Genomic DNA, 18,126 nt, shown 5'->3' on the forward strand with positions numbered 1-18,126 from the left:
TTGCTCTGGGCACACTTGCCAAGGCTTTGCTGGACCACTGGACAACTGGACCAGTCGTATCCCACACGCTGGACACCAATCAATGTGACAACCCCAGACCTACTGGGATATGCCACAGTTTCACTAAGCTGCCACCAACCATTCCCTGTAAGGAGTCACACAGACCAGGAATGGATTTTTAACAAATAAAGGAATAAGGTTTATTTAAATAACACACAGGGAAAATAAACTGATCAAGTGAATAAGATACAGTAACGTGGCTTAGTCTCAATCATACATACACCAGTTTGGTTCACACAGAACACCTTTAAATAAAGCACAGACCCTGAACCTATCAGTTCTGGCTAACCATACAGACACCTGAACCTATCAGGTTGGTACTGACTGACACACAGTAGTACCCTGTCTGACACACAGACTCCCACACCAGCTTCTTCTTCCCAGCTCTCCTCCAGCTTCTCCTAACTTCTCCACACAAACTCCACATATATATACAGTACAGCCCCTCCTCCTGATGTCCCGCCTTCCACTCCCCATAGGATGGAACTTTCCCTCCAACCCATGACAGACAGGTAACATCAGTGCTGTATGTAACACCAATGAGTGCTGTTGGAAGGCGGAGCCGGAGAAACTAGAAAGGAGGGGTGTCAGAGTCTAGTTAGTTCAATATAGACAGAGTTTTGAGGGAAAGAGTTTGGAGTTTGCGGCAGAGAGAGTGTTTAAGGAGTGATTAGTCAGAGTGTGACTTATATTAATTAAGATAGGAGAGGTTAAAATAAAATACTGAAGCTTTTTGTAACTTTAAGAATGTGCTTAAGAACTATTCCTAAAACAACTTGTAATCAATAAACCTGTTTCTGTTTAAAAGTTCAGTACCGAGTGGACCTCAGTCTTTCATAGGAAATATAGGTTGATCAAGAGATCAACTGGTGGCAGCGTGTTAAAGGGCATGTTGGGAAACATAGCGTGAGCTGTGGGTTTGGTGAAACAAACAGGGGCCACGGGACAAACGTCACAACCACATACCCCACCCACTGAGGTATAGGAAGCTCCATGTACTGAGCAGCACCGCTAAATCAACATTTTCCACACTGATCAGCAGAGTTTAAGAGAACAATCATTCAATGCCTGGTTTGGAGCTATTAGAATCTTTTTCTCTGTCACCCCACTTTTGCTTCTGCTGTGAAACATACAATGGCCTCTACTGCTGTCTGGCACACAGAGACCATGCTTTAAAGGAGGAGGGGTGGCTTTGTCATTTCAGGGTGAGGTCCTTCCCAGCAAACCATAATCTGCCCCTACCGCCTGACCATGCTCTTGTATTCATGGCCAGCTGTTCCTATTGTTGTAATTGATTTTCTCAGGTTGGATGGTTACCACAGGGGGTCATGATGTGAAGACAAATGGCAGGAGTTTTGACCAGCCCACTGCAGCTGAGGCAAACGAGAAAGGCAACAAGGCCATCATCTGTCCTTCAAAAACAGGTAAATAACTTTCCTAGGGCTTTGCCTTATGTGTAGTTCAGCTGCCCACCAGGTCATTCTTCCACTATAATAATATGCATATTAGACTGTTTTCAAGATGCTTGGATGATGACAATGATGTTGATCCCACCTGGCAGCCTGTAGCCCAAGTGGGTGTGGTGAGGCACTCCATTGCTTGCTACCACACGATGATGGTTATATGATTTCCCTCTTTCTCTGGCTTGAGTGGTAATGGCTGCATGCTTCTTTCATGGGACTTCCACACACACACACACACACACACACACACACACACACACACACACACACACACACACACACACACACACACACACACACACACACACACACACACACACACTACAGTAGTGGTCCCCAACCTTTGGCCTCCAGGTGTTCTTAGACTACAACTCCCAGATGCCTTCACCACCATCTCTGCTGGCCAGGATTTCTGGGAATTGCAGTCCAAAAACATCTGAGTAACTCAAGGCTAAGAACCACTGCTCTACAGTACTTGGTAACTGAAAAGGTGAGCCACCCCTTCTGAGCCAAGCCCAGAACTTGAGTTTCCCCTTGAACTCTGAGCTCTCTTCAGTTTTGGAGAAATGGGGTGGGGGCAGAGGCTGTCAGAAGCAGGAAGAACGAGGTCCTCTGTGAATTGCTGCACAAGTGCCTCCTGTAATTCTAATTTTTCAAGGATGGGTACAATCTCTATTCCTTGCTGAGATCCTGTGAAATGTTCTAGTCTCCTTCCAATTTTATGGCCACTGGGTATTATCTACAGCACAGCCCTGTGATTATAATTCTGCAGCTGTTGCCAAGAGGGGCTGCTTTCATCAGCGCTGCTCAGTTGCAAGAGTATCTTTTGGACAGATGGATGACTTCTCCTCTAATTCGGAAGAATGACTTCTCAGCACCAAATAACGGGTGCTGTAGCAAATCTATTCTGACAGCCGACAAGCACGGAGAATGGGTTTTGCTCTGCCCTCTTTAATAGGATGTGGCGAAATGAAAAAGCCAGAGGGTAGAGAACTGTTTTCTCCTCTGAAGGGACCGCGCAACATTTGTTTGTGTAACTGGAGAGGTCCCTGGCAGACACAGAATGAACCTTTGCATCATAGACTGAGGCCAATAAAACTTGCTGTCTACCAGGTTCAGGTGTTTCACATACAGTGGTGTGGGTGTCTATGGTCTCTTGAAATTAGATCTCTCTGTTTCACCTTCCCCTGCTGTCATTGTCTTAAATATCCCAAGGTCTTTCTGACCTGAATATGAGCAAATCTGCGGATATTGGTGAATTCTTCTAAAATAAATAAATAAATCACTCCCCATCTATGTCAGGTTCAATACACAGAACATGAAGAAGACCTGCTTCCTCATCATGTAGGTGTTAAAAAGGAAGGGTGTGCCCAAAGAATGAGGTAGCAATCTAGTTCAGGAATAACATGGCTGAATACACTGGGACTGAAGGCCAGACTTCAAAGCCCTGAAATTGTATGGCCAATTGCCAGGTGTCTCCTGCATTCATTATATATTTTTTAAAAAATACAAAATAACTTCAAGTGTTTTTTCTTCACATCCAGAATATGAAGACATTTGTAAATTTTGGTAAACAAGCTGAAATGAAATATTTTACCCATTCTTGTGTGAGATCTTTGAAATGTAGTGAACCCTCAGTTATCGATGAGGTTCAAAAGAGAATCTGAACAAATGGAATTTTAGGAAGGTTTTTCTCAGAAGTTGGCGGTGGTACTGTTCTGGAGTACAGCACCCTGAATCCACCAGCGAATGTGGTCTTTATGGTGATAGCAATATTTCCAAGATGTGGATTGGACAGCACTAATATAAGGCTTAGCAAAGGGAAGATGTTGTCATTCTCTCCTTGGATCTGGCCTAATTATCAGTCCATTTGGTTTGCATTACAATGTGTTCAGTAGACTAGAATTTGTCTGTGTAGTTGTTGTTTTCTGGTCATCCTTAGGTGGGGTTCGACATGTGTCAAAGCAGGAGGACAGTACAGTTACTGCCAAATCTAAGAGCTTGTTACCTTTTTCTGCTCTTGAGTTCTGAAGCTTTCAAACACACATATGGGTCCATAAGACCTTCCAGCTTTAATCTTGTCCTTTCATAAGTATCTCAGTGAATGTATGCCCTGGTCAAGTGCTGTGCATACAGCACATTGAGTATGAAGTAATGACTAGAGTGCTAGAATATGTAAACTGTGAAACATAGACCCTCACTTATATAGGACCTGGTGATCTAGCTTTCTGAAGGAAGTCTTCTCAGGGGTTCCAGCAGGTCCCTCTAATAGAAATGCCTAAACGTCTACCCTCAATGCCACTGAAATAACTCAAGGAAAAGGACAAAGTGGTACAATACAACCCCACTCCTGTAACACTGGCAAAAAGTGGTAGAATCCAACCCCGCTCCTATAATTAGATTATTTCACTCAAGATTAGATCACTGTAACACGCTGTACGTGGGGCTGCCTTTGAGGCTGACCCAGAAACTTCAGGTGGTGCAGAATGCGGCAGCCAGGCTCCTTACAGGAATGAGGAAATACCAACACATATCTCCAATGCTGGCCGCATTGCATTGGCTGCCCATCTGTTTCCCTGTCAACTTCAAAGTTTTAATGCTTACTTATAAGGCCCTAAACGGTTTAGGGCCTCGATATTTGGCGGAACGCCTCCTCCCACCAAGGTCTACCCAGATCACCCACACGAGTCAGGAGGTGAGGCTGAGGAGCCTGATGCCAAGAGAGGCCTGGAAGGAGAAAACACGAAACCGGGCCTTCTCGGCGGTGGCTCCTCGCCTCTGGAACAAACTCCCTCCAGAGATTCGCGCGGCCCCCACGCTGGGCACCTTTAAAACCCAACTAAAAACATGGTTATTTATCCAGGCCTTCCCCCCAGCCAATTCTTGATTTCTCTCTTACTTTTCCTTCTTTATTTTACTGCTGTTGCTGTTTGATTATTATGTATTTGTCTGTTTTTATTATCTGATTTTATATTGGAAGCCGCCTAGAGTGGTCTGGTGGGCCAGATAGGCGGGGTATAAATCAATCAATCAATCAATCAATCAATCAATCAATCAATCAATCAATCAATCAATCAATCAATCAATCAATCAATCAATCAATCAATCAATCAATCAATCAATCAAACAAACAAACAAACAAACAAACAAACAAACAAACAAACAAATAAAACTGGCAGGAATAAAGACTGCAACCACTCAACCTAAGAGGAATCACCTGTCCTAGGAAAGCAGCAGGAATCCTGCTTGCCCTACATAATAACTCTCATAGACATGGTTTCTCAGATTTTCTCAGTCTGGGCGCTTGTTCATGACAGTAGATGTTTTGCTTTGCCTTATCTCATTTGGAGACTGGCACCACCAGCCTAGCTGTGACAATGTTCTCTGTCTCCAACTGGCAGCACAGAACTGACAATATCTTCTGCTCTAACCCCGTTGATCCTTTTCTGTGTGTCTTATGATGCACTGATTAGATCTCATGTTTCACCTTGAACTTTGCTTGGCCCCGATACATTTTTAGTATCCTAATAGTAAGTCAGTTGATATTTATTGCTAGGGCTTCTGTTGTCCTGTTCTGTTATTTTATAAATTATAATGATACTCCTAGTGCTATAAAGGATGAGTCCAGCATTCTGACTGGTAATACATTTCTTTTAATCTGGTGGGTTGTATAGTGCCATCATGACTTGCTTACCACCACCCTTGTATATACTTTCAACTGCATAATGAACCTTCATGGTACTGTTTTTCTGTCCTGAGTCCAGAATCTCGTGGAACCACCAAAGCAAGATTGGAACAAAGGACTCATTAATGAAGCAGGGAAAAAGTCCAGGAGGAAGTCAACTGGCCTCGGGGACGTGTTTAATTTCATTAGGTTAAGAGTAACTGCATCATCTCAACCAGTAATTGGTGTGCTAAGCATATCCCCGTGCTGTTGCATGAGAGAGAATGATAATGATGTACCCCAGATTTCCTCCTCTATGGAGCTGGGTTGCTTTTGCTATATGCCAAATAAAGTGCATTATTTATAAAGTAGTATTTGGGGTGAATATTTAGATCAGACCCGCAACATACACATATACGCCACACTGCAAATGTCAAGTACACTGAGGATGATGGATAATTTGGATGCTAATGAACATATTTCAATTATTTTGCTGCTATTAGTTTGATCTATATATCTGTTACTGCTACTGTAGAATTCCTCCAATAATTCATAGATCTGGAAGATTATATCAGATGGTATTTTTCTCCTACGTAGCACCTCCATTGTTCTCGAAAAAGAACATCTGAGTCTATTTTAACATGATTCTCAGCATCCTGTTTAAAGATTGGTCTCCTTGCCCTTTTTTCAGTTCGATCCCCCCTTGTGCCTTTTGAGTAGAAGAGCCAAACTAATTTTTGAAATCTGAGAAGTTCAAATAAAACATTCTTTAAAAACCTGTCTAAACCTAAGGCTTCCCCCTGCCTGGTCTAGAGGAGATAAGCTGGCTGAATAGCTCAGATGACCATATAGCTCACTATTTGGTTTGCTCTTGATGTGGTTTGATTTGCCCTATTTTCCAGCAGCAATGTATGTTTTCAGTATGAGTGATCCACCTCATCCCTTTCACAAGCTGTCCTGCTCCTTCCTGGCACAGTGCTAGGGCTGTAGTTTATCTGCCATGATCGGGAGCATGCCTGATTATCCTGTTCCATAGCCTATGTAGTTGATTAATCAGCACCCAGATAGAGCTGTGGGGGATGATATCTGTGGTGATAACTCCGTGACGTATTCAGTGTGATGTTAAAAGGAAGGATGGAGAAATCCCCTCCTCTATTTTGTCTTCTTCTTTAATTTTCTCTCTCTAACACAGCACAATTCTAATATATTGGAGGTGTCTTTTGATACAGTTCATATAATATGTACACCATGCTAGGTTGTTGCCTTCCTGTAGCACTATGCTACTTACTCTATTTAACAAAAAAGGGGAGAACATGCCGTAGCCCAAGGAATGAGAGCTGCAAAAAAGGTGAGGGTAGGGATAGGGTGTCAAAAATCATAAAGGGGCACAAATTGGAGCAATCTGAAGAGCAGTCTGGATTCTTCTGTCAGGAGAAGAAGCTTTTTCCATGTGAATGGAGGGATTGCTTAAAACAGATCACACCAAAGATAAGAACCGTTTAAGTGCAAACCAGAAAGCTCCAACTCCCAGTTAGTTGTGCACTCAGTGAGTGGAACATAATTATTATTATAGATGAGATAAAGCAGGGCAGACAAATGAGTTTGGTGTACAAGTTAGCAAGACAGTATTGAGCATGATAAGGTAGTGAATGGGAAGTTTAGAATTAAAGAAATAAGTACGTGCAGACTGATGACTCTTTAATTTTTACCTAAATGATTATTTCTTCAGAATGAAGTGCCAGAACAGGATCACAGCATTTATTGGGACCAGATGGAACCCCGCTTGTCCCTCATGTCAGTTGATCCCTGGTGATCTTAGAGCTACAATCTTTCTTGATTACCTTTTGTGCATCAGCCCTTGGCCTCAATGGCCTCAGCTGGCAACTTTCCTCACTAGCAATCTGCCAGAGACAGTGGTATAAAAAATAATGTAACTGGGTCTTGCCACCAGAACTCTGTTTGAAGTTAAGATACATGGATGCAAATAAATCAGTTTGCAAAAAAAGAAGTTTAATTAAATGGGAAATCCTCTTTAAAATACTTCTGAAACTGTGTTTGCTTGTGTGTTTGTCCTGAAAGATTCCTGAAACATTAAGAGACCTCTGGGTTGTGTGGGCGGCATATAAATTGAATAAATAAATAAATAAATAAGAGCTAGAAACACAAAATTTGACACAATTGATTCTCCACCCTGGGTTACATCTTGAAATATGTTTCTTCAGAGTTTCTATGGGCCCATGTAGAATCCATGTCTAATAGCACTGGATGACAGACATTTGTTAAGCTGAGTGAGCACCAAGATGGAGAGAGAAGGATGGCTGTCCATTTAATCTTGTTGACACTCGTGAATGTGACTCTCTTTGAGAATTGTACTATAATCTCTCAATACCCACAAGCCACCTGCTGGAGGTAGTATGCCCACCTTTGCACCATTTCAAGGCAGATCTTTTACTTTCCCAACATGGTTAAGGGACTGTGACCTCTGAGAAAGGTGAAGTATCATCTTCAACGGTGGTAACCTCTGGCTGTGTGCTAATTGGTGGGTTTGAAATGGCAAGAACCCCTATGAACTTCTGTTCTTTGTGGCCTGATGAAGACAGAAAGCCATTGGTGCCTTAGGAGGTTTTATGTATTATTGGTTGACATGGGTGCAAGGTGATACAAAATCACAAAAGAAAACATCCAAATGCTGGGCATTGACCCTATTAAAGTGTGACGCCCAACAGATGAGCAGTCTATCACTTCTACAGCAGAGAGGCTACCAAGACCAGGATACCTTGGAAGGTTTTTATGCCCTAGCCTTCCTATGATGGAACTGGCAGGGATCAATGGAAGACAATAGCTGCTTCTAGCTGCTCTAGGGACAGATAATGGTTACATGCACAAACACCTCTGGTGAGCATGTTATTGCCTTGATAAGATAAGTCATTTTTAGAACAATAGATCTGTGGGTACAGGATGAGAGGTTCACTTTATTTCTGTGCTTATGCCTCCCATTAAGCTGATGATGTGACATCCTTGACATCATGTATAAAGTTGTTCTATACAGCAAATTTGGAATGCAATGCACTATACACTATGTCAGCTGGTCTGAATCCTTTTCTTTGTATTTTACTCAGAGCTTGGAAATAATGCATTAGTTTTCACACATTAGCCTTAAATAATTTTTTAATCAAATGGGACAACATGCAAATAAACATAAAGTTTTTAAAATAATGTTTCGAAAGCAACAATATCAAAGGTTTTAGTTGCTAAACATCATTACTCTTTACTACGCTTCTCAGAAGGGTACGTATATAAATGCTCCACCACCTGAAGAGGGAAGCAGCCACACACTTCCAGCAAAAGACTGATAGTAAAAGCAATTGTTTTCTTATTTGGAATCCAAATATATTTGTATAGCCATTCACAGAAGCCCTAGGCAATTATCAGACATTCTAGGAGGTATAGTACAAGAAGACCTTGGACTCCAAGCTTGCAGAAAATTGATAATTTTGACCACTTTTGAATAGACTTGTTTAGCACTATACTAGAGAAGTTATCATACAAAATATGACTGAGTATTGAGAGAACTCCAGCTCTTTTCTTGCATAGTTATTTCAGTTCACAGCAACCAATTTTCTACCAAACTAAGCACTACAACAGTAATGTCACATAACTGAAAACTAGTTGCTTTCAGATTTATATTAATAGTGTGCTTAGAAAAATGTTCTTAGAAGTTTGGTTTTGAAGCAAAATCATCCTCTTAAGTAAAATGGAAAATGAATTTTAACCCTGGATTTGCATGGCGCTTTTAAGGACATATGTCATTGTAAAACAGTGCCGAATATCTTGTCCTACAGTAAAATTATTGTATGAAGAAAAATAAAATAGGGGTGTTAACTGTACATGAGCCATCTTGGAAATCAAGAGATAGATTATTTAATGTGCATTTCATGCAATATACAGAAAAATAATACTGATAAGAGGGGAAGTGCTAATAGTCAATTGAATCCATATACCAAGTCAGCATTGCTTAGCAGAAGGACCATGCGGATCATCCTAGTTTAATTTTCTTCTCCCTGAACAATCTTCATTGAGAGGCTGGTGATGCTTCAAATCTAAATTTCTAAGAATGTTGCTCAAACCACATTAACTATTGTTGACTTGAAGTACCTTTCAGTTGTGTGACTGTTCCAGTGAGGTACTGGATGTGATAGGAAATTGGTTGCTATGAAACAGCTAGGTAGGAAAGGTAGATTAGACTTCTTCAGAACTTGCTCGCTATATTGCCTGCAATAGCTTATTTAGAGTGTACTAAAACTTTAGTATACAAGTAGTAAAAGGATTATCATCTGTTTGTAAAGTCAGTATTGTTGGTGGCATTTGTGACAAGATACTGTGTTTTAGGTCAGACAACCTCAATCCATTTCACACATTTCGTACTCCAGCATTAATAAGTATATTACAAGGTATGCAGTATGTAAGAAAATGCACGGCTGGGGAAGGCCACTTAGAAGCCCTGAAAATCCCATTGTTTATTTTAGAACTAAGTAGTCAAGTTCAGTGACATTTATGAACTAAATGTTTATGCTTTTATATGTTGATAGCAAAAAACTATTTTCAAATTTTTGAATTTCTAAGATTTAATTAAAATCTTTTTTGTTCTTAAGTGTGTGTGTGTGTACGCACACACACACATATACATATAATATACACACATATACATATACATATACATACACATACATACATACATACATACATACATACATACATACATACATACATACATACATAACATAACATAACATAACATAACATAACATATATATATTCATTACGTTACGTGTCCTTACATTTCCTAAAGATGACAGATGTAGTGTACTCTTGGTTTCAGATAATTAAGGGAATTTTTTACTGGGCCAATGTGAATGTAACATTTGTTTTTATCTGGCCTATATAGTAGTTATGGATACACAACTGAATGCATATGGAACAAATATTACAGTAGGTATCCCATAGACATTTTTGTAGAGAATATTTCACAGTAAGGGGGGGTTGATATTACTTGGTTAACCTTTTCCAGCAGACTCTTGGAAAGGGGGATCTGAATAAAATCTAGAGGGAGAAGTGGTAAGGAAGGGAAAGGTTAATCATCTGTACTTGCCTGGTGCTTCTCGATTACAAATCCCCACCTCCACCCCAGCATTTCTAGCCCCATATCTGATGCCAAATTTCTCTTTTAACTCTCAGGATATGCAGTTCTGCATCCCACACCAGCTGGTGCAACATACTGTTTAAAATTTTGTCCTCTGTGACCTTGGCATATATGATGCTTTGCCCTTCAAAAGGTTTGCCATTCATGTATTTCTAAGGTGCTCTTTTGGTGAAAAATGTGTGTGCTGTTGCAATAAAGAAAAAACTCCTTTTGCTTTCATGTGTGCCAGCAGAGATAGAAATCCTTTAAATGCACAAACCACATTCTGATGGCTGATTTCCCTCATTTTGAACAATTCTCAAAGCTGCTTGTTGCCTCAGGACCAGAAAATTCCAAACAATGTTTCTGGCCTTAAATTGTTGGCGTTATTGTTTTGCTATGAAATATTTAAGACTATTGTACTGTTGGTGGTTTGGACATGAAGGGAGAATGTGTGCGTGTATATGTGTGTTTAAAAAACGAGTCTGAAGCAACCTCGAGAGGTCCAGTCCTCTCAGCAGTCTGTGGATGCAGGGCTTGTGGAAATGAACGAGACTTGTATCTGCAGAGGAGCTGGGAGGCGTGCATCTCAAATATTTATCTTACAAATATTTTCCTCGATGGCCGGAATTATGCAGCAGCTTTCAAACAGGACCAGGTTCACTCACAATGCAGCTGACAGATACACAGAAGGTTTGATGAAAATATATTCATTTGAAAATATAATTTCTCTGTTGGTTTCTGCGTTCTCCAGCCTCAGACTGCCTGGACTGCCGGGAGAGGTTACAGAGCAATGAATGCTGCTCTCTCTCTCTTTCTCTCTCTCAAATTACTTGTGAAAGTGTAGATCAGCTAATATGTTATATATTCAAAGGAAAGGCTTTCAAAAACAGAGTTGCACTGAACTGCAAATTCAAATCACAAGGGCGATGGGCTTAGAATTGACCTTTATCGTGTCTGTCTGTCAGGAATTTCCAATAAGAATAAAAAAAAATGCAAAATAGACTCCCGTGTCCCAAAGCCGAGGCACAAACCCCAACTGGAATCACCTGAATGGGATGGGCAAGGAGATATTTGAATATAGGAAAGAGGTGTCCCTTGACCTTCAGATGCAGGAAAGGAAGCAGCTGAAACCGTTATTAGTCATTTGAGTCCACCGCACTGCTTGTAGGGCTGCAGGTTTTTTTTTATCGATTTTGCCAGAGCAATGAATCAACTGAAGCTTTAATTGTGCAGATTAAATTTTACCCCTTGATTAATTAGTGTAGCTGCTAACAATCAGGAGCAATCTTTTAGTACACAGACAGGTCTGGAATTCTTAAGTGTCTTGTGTTTATGTCTCCGATTACTGAAAAACATTTTAGACGGAAATATATCACAAAATCTATTCCTAATTTACAGCCATGAGCATTAACAATACCCAGCTTGGGTTATTGGTATGCCAGCAGTCTTTCCTTCATTTTCCCCGAGAAAAGAGGAATTGCGCTTTATTGCTCTTTTGCTTCGGCATAGCAGTACAGAGCGATTTAAGACATTACATAATACAAACCTAGAGATGGCTGGATGCAGAATAATTCCTGGATGTAGTTTTTCATAAACAATAAACTATAGAGAGCCCTTTACTCGCACTATTTATATCTGTGTAGTGATCACACGGCTTATTGCTAAAACTGTTCGAAAAAGGACTTTATGAACAGTGTGTGTGTCTCTGTGTGCATGCATTCTGTATAATTGCTCCCACTTAAAATGATAAAGCATAGAAGCTTGATCTTCATAAAATAATAATGGTTACTTATAAAATGACATGTTTGAAGTCTAAAAAATCCTTTTTAGAACTCCAGGGAAACTTCTTTCTTTTCTTTTCTTTTCTTTTCTTTTCTTTTCTTTTCTTTTCTTTTCTTTTCTTTTCTTTTCTTTTCTTTTCTTTTCTTAGGCCTTGTCTTCTTCTATGGCAGGACCCAAGTGGCATAAAACATGCATTAAGACAGATGGAGGTAAGAAAAATCACCACCCCTGTTATAATATTATAAATGGTTTTTCGAACATACTATGAACAAGAGTTGCAATCTTATTAGTCTAAATATGCCTGTGGAATGGGGATGATGTCAGCAGCAAGGGGCTATTTTCAGTAATGAAAACTTCCTCCTTCTGCCCCATGGCTTTTCGGAGTCCTTTGTAATCCATTTCATCACACAGAAGCCACGAGAACCCAGGGGTGGGAAAAGGAAGTCTTCAATTATTGAAAATTGTCCCCTTCTCAAGGTGGTGACACTTCTTCTGCAGGTGTAAATTAAGCAACAGGATTTCAGCCACTGAGTTACAATGCCTGAAACCCACTTAAAAGCAGAAAAGGAAAAGGAAATGTACAATGGTCAGCCTTAAAAGACTCTTTAGCAACAGTCATTTGGTGGCCAAAGTTCTGAGGAAACAAAATAGGTGTTTGCTTGCTGGTGGAAGGAGAGCATAGAATGGGCAAGGATTGCATTCTGTGTAGGCGGGCAGTTAGTGGAAGGCCATGTTTTGTGTTCTCATCAAGTATACCTGTGAGGATGGTGGAACTGAGACAAATACATCTTGTAATGAACTGAGAACACAGACAAGGAGATATGAGGAGATAGAGCTCTTTAGATAGTTTGGATTCAGACCATATAGCGTTTTATAGATCATAATGAGTAAGAGAAGAGAGTTTGTGGTCCTTGCATAAGCTTTAGAATAGCAGGAGTGGTTAGCTACTGCACACTAGAAGCAGGACATCTCATCTTCAGAGGATGTGTCATCCTTAATCAGTGTTAGTCCATTCCCCAGTGATTGCCTTCTTATGCATGGAGGCGCTAAGTGCTTAGGACAGTATGTGGCTTCTATGGCTTCATGAGTTCCGTGTTACAAACCTGCAATTATGATCACATTTCAGAGCCACAGTGATGGCTTATCAGTAAGATACACTGAGAACAAGAGTTTCCACCTGACCCAGTTGCCTGTATTGGATATTTGATAGAAATAGTGGTTCAATCTAAGCAAAATTGAATGAGCTGGTTTAGGCTTGTGAATTTGGATCCTCTAATGTTCAGTGCTTTGATTATTTGTATACCTCCCTTGAATTGACAGGTGTCACCATACAATGTTCACTGTTGGGTATTTAGAGTATGAGATTCACATTGGTATATCTGCATCCTTGCCGTAAGAACATCCTTGTTGAGGAACACCTGTGCCTGCACACATATATCTTCTGGGGCATCTTGTGATAGGAAACTTAAGGTCGTCCAAAGGCTAAAGTCTCAGCATCCTTCATCATTTGCTATGCTTAGTAGAGCTGATGAGGGTGTAGCAGAGCAGCATCTGTTAAGCCGCATGGTGCCCTTCCTGTTCCAAGATGTGCTCTTGGACAGAGATTCAGGGTCATTTCTCACTGAAATGGCCATTTAAGCTACACTTCAGTGGTACAGCAGTGGATAGTGATATTAGTGATACAGCTACACTGCTTGGAGAGACATCTCTGGGCCATTCAGATTGTGGAATGATTTCCCACAGATGTCTGACACAGCTTACAGGTTCAGCCTGTTTAATTCAATTCTGGCTCCATTCAACTGTGAGTAGGCACAATGTGATGTAGAGTGTCAGAGTAGGGCTCAGGAGAGCTGGATTTAAATCCCAGGATGGCCACAAGATTTGGCTACCGTAAACCACTCCCTGAATATCCAACGTTCCTCAAAAACCCTGTTAGGATTGCCATGGATCACATGTGACTTGGTAGCACATACAGGATTAAGCAGTATATCTGTTACCTTCCGTCAAATGATTCTTGTGTGTTGACAATTAATCCCTACCTACCTGCAGATGTGCAGAAGACTGAACCGGATGCAAACTGTCTCAGAAGGAAGGGACCAGATGTATTGCTTGGGAAACAACTTCTGCCAGTAATTCACTGTGTACTCCTTGATGTCAACCAGCCTCCAAAAAAGAATGATCACCTAGCCAGCCGAGTCAAGACAAATGAGGCTGCTCAGAAGATTGCACACATGTTTATGTAGGGAATTGGGGAATAAGAACTATGTGGGAGATGGATTATAAAAACTTGTAGAAGAGCAATATTACTTCCTTGGCAGGTTCATTTCCACCATCAAATAAATACACAGTCTGCCGGAATGTTTACCCCGGGACCCAGCTAACGCCATCGGTATGGATCTATGTTAATATTCCTTATCACTAAATGGCATCTGAGAGTAAAGGGAGCAGACAGAGAAGAATAATGAGAGGAAGAGATTTTTTTTCTCTCAACCATCCTCTGTTGTATTCACTCACAAGTAATGTATTCTTTCTCCTACGTCTCAATTCATTGTCTCAGGTTTTTAAAAAATTGTTGTGATGTGTGTTTGTGTGTGTGTTTGTGTGTGTGTGTGTGTTTTGCTAAACCAGTGTGGCCTGCATTCAGAGTGGTGTGCGCAGATCTGCCCAAGTGTTCAAAACAATGTTGAAACAATAATTAATGAGCTGACTCTCTGTAGAATATTTGCTTTGGGAGAGCTGCAGTAAATTAAGACACTCATTCTTGAATGACAAGAGCATGAGGAATGACAAGGAAAAGGTAAGGAATACAAAGAAGAGGGAGGTAATCCTTGTAACCGTCTTGCTGTGTTTATACTTGAAGAGTTTATCAGACTTCCCTCAGCCAATCTCTTTGGTTTCAGCCAGGATTTTTCCTGGTAAACAACTTCAAGCTGTTGCTAGCAACTAAACATCCAGAGTGAATGCTATTTACTGCATACAAATTTGAAGCACAAGAGTGCATTACTGCTCCAGGCCTTTCCTCTCTTTACACAATGTAATGAGACTACTTATTGCCTCCTTATTTTGGCTTCCAGACAGCTACTCTACTCTTCATGTTAAAGGTAAAGGTAAAGGTTCCCCTTGACAATTTTTGTCCAGTCGTGTTCGACTCTAGGGGGTGGTGCTCATCCCCGTTTCCAAGCCATAGATCCAGCGTTTTGTCCAAAGACAATCTTCCGTGGTCACATGGCCAGTGTGACTTAGACACGGAATGCTGTTACCTTCCCACCGAGGTGGTCCCTATTTATCTACTTGCATTTGCATGCTTTCGAACCGCTAGGTTGGCGGGAGCTGGGACAAGCGACGGACGCTCACTCCGTCGCGTGGATTCAATCTTATGACTGCTTGGTCTTCTGACCCTGCAGCACAAGCTTCTGCAGTTTAGCCCGCAGCGCCACCACGTCCCTGACATGCCATTTGGACTCTTCATGTTACTGAGGGCTCTTTCAGATGAGCACTTGTCCTGCTGTTTGGTGCATTGCAGGGCCAGACTGGTTCACTCTTTTTCCCAATGACCACACAACATAATTTCTAGAGCAGACAAATTTGTCCCCAGAGCACCCCAACGCACACCCTAGTTTAGTCTATTTCCAGCACGTGCAATCACTGGGAATGGACTAAAATTGTGCCTTGTCAAAACTGCCGAGGCTCCTTTTGGTGTCAATTTCTGGGATTGTGAAACAGCTTAATAAGCAAGTCATTTCAGGTTATGGGCAAATTGAATGCTTCCCCTGCTCCTCTGCAGAGGGGCAAGAGAAGTGAAATTATTTGTTTTGCTCTGCTAGACCATAGCTGTTGCACTGAATCACTTGGATTAAACTATTTCTTATTGTGTGAAATGCCAATTGAAACTTCAGCTGTGGGCATTTTCTTGATCGACTACATACAAAGCAAAGAAAAATAATAATTTGAGTTATTCAGTTTATCAGCCATGGTCTAGCATAGGCAAAAATAATGACTTCACTTTCTCTGACTCTCAAAGAGGAGCAGGAGGAGTGTTCAATTGACAGTGGAAGGGGCTTAAGGGTTCCTTGAGGTTGACATGCCATTTGGATGTAAGGGTCAAGCCAAATGACATCTCGCTTCTCCTGCCCCCAACCTCAAGTGACCAAACCAGGCTACATCAAGAAAATGCGTGGACAAGCCCAGAGAGTATCTGATTATGGCCTCATTCAATATATGTCTTTCTGTACATAGAAACCATTTCTGCAGCAGTAGCCATCTGGGTTGATCTCTATCATAACCACAACAAAAATAAAACAAGGGCACCAGCATTGTGGCACCTTTCAGCTTAACAGTTTTTCCACTGTGAGAGTTCATGAATTGCGATCCACTTTCTGTTTTGCCTGGCAAAAGTGCCCTGCAATCCATAGAGGTTCACACTGAAATGATGTATTAGTCTCAGAGAGGCTGCGATACTTCTGTTGTTCTGTTTTAGTTTGCTTTTCTATATGTATATATGTCCTCTGCTGAGCCCAAATGTGACCATTCATCCTAAGGAACACCTGTCTTTCAATTCTTGTTAAGTGATTATCATCATAACATCCCAATGAACACATGTGCTAAGCAAGCATGTCCAAAGGAGAAACTCACATGCTTCTGTAACAAAGGTGTCTGTCTTTTCATCTTTCTCCATCAGTTCTCCAAGACTGTGAAACCTAGACTCATGAAACGTGGTGGAGATAGGAAGGGAACCCCGAGAGTGACCATCTTGGTGTTCTTTTGTTGTTGTTAAAAGAGTTTTAAAAGGAAGCAATGTTAAGTCAAAGATGGGAAACTTTCTGTCAGTGATTCCCCACTTTGGCAGGTTTTATGTCATGCAAGCAGTAGCATGACCAGTCTTGCAACCAGCTTAGGAACAGTCATGCATCAGAGAGCCTCCCAGAGTGGGCATGGGGTTGCTTATGTGATTACCTTTCCACTATTTTTAAGGCAAAAAATAAATGCTGGCCACTGTATCATTGCTATACATTGTAATGTGGCACATAGTATTTTAAAAGTGTTCTTTAAACATTCAAAACATATTTTCTGCATTAGCTCAATAGGAAGAGCTAACTCTAGGATAACTACACTAACTCTGGGTAAGGTTAACCATGACTTTTTGCAGACATGATGTGAGCATGACACTGAGCATAGTTCGGTTAGATAACTTTATACACCTGAAGCAGGATCCTAAACATCCTGAGAAAATGAAGTCTGCACGATCTCTCCATCTATTCAGTGGTTGAGGGCACAGGTGCTCTGTGAGAAGACACAGTGGTATATTAAAAAGAGTGATAATGCAGATACATAAAACATCTTGTATTGAAGATGGCTCACCGCTGCGTTGCATTTCCCCTGATGTTTAAGGCAACTTGAAACCTGAGTCTGAGACCACTTCTCCAGGCAGACGTGGTACAGGCATCTACCACTGATTTTTGCACTCTTGTTTATAGTTTTTCTGCACTATTCACGAAGCAATGATGCTTAGCCTGATGAAATGGAATTCCTCCATGGAAGCTTGCAATTTGTTTGATTTTGTAGTGGTCCAATAAAAAGTGTCACCCACACTTACATTTGTGCAACCTTACATACCATACAGCCTTCTCCTCCTTCTTTCTGGGAAAAAAAAGTGCTTCTGAATAGGAAATCAGCATGCTGTGTGCTGGTCAACCCTTGCAAGATCCACGTAGAGAGCTGTTAAATTGCCTAATATGCAAATCAGCTGTCTGGATCACGGAAGCTACCATTTGACAACCCTAGGAGAGTGACAAGAGGAAAAGATTGAGAAATTCCTTGTAGTGATGCTGGTAAGAGTCGGAATATCTAGTAACAGTGGAGAGTGAATAGGGTAGAGGGAGATAAGGATCAGAGGCAAAAGGGGTGTGTGGAAAGACTGGGCATGGACAGGATCAGGAAAAGAGAGAAAGCAAGGGGGAGAAGAACTGCCATAGAGG

At 41.1% G+C, this 18,126-nt stretch overlaps 1 long non-coding RNA gene across 1 annotated transcript; it reads left to right on the plus strand.

Annotated features, from left to right (window-relative positions):
- Positions 1-601: 601 nt before the first annotated feature.
- Positions 602-14,398, plus strand: LOC140701363 (uncharacterized). The gene is made up of 3 exons (XR_012080299.2): positions 602-1,484; positions 12,300-12,360; positions 14,201-14,398. It is a non-coding gene; the product is annotated as an uncharacterized LOC140701363 (long non-coding RNA).
- Positions 14,399-18,126: the final 3,728 nt, after the last annotated feature.

The sequence above is a fragment of the Pogona vitticeps genome, chromosome 1, assembly GCF_051106095.1.
Source record: "Pogona vitticeps strain Pit_001003342236 chromosome 1, PviZW2.1, whole genome shotgun sequence".
NCBI lineage: Eukaryota > Metazoa > Chordata > Lepidosauria > Squamata > Agamidae > Pogona > Pogona vitticeps.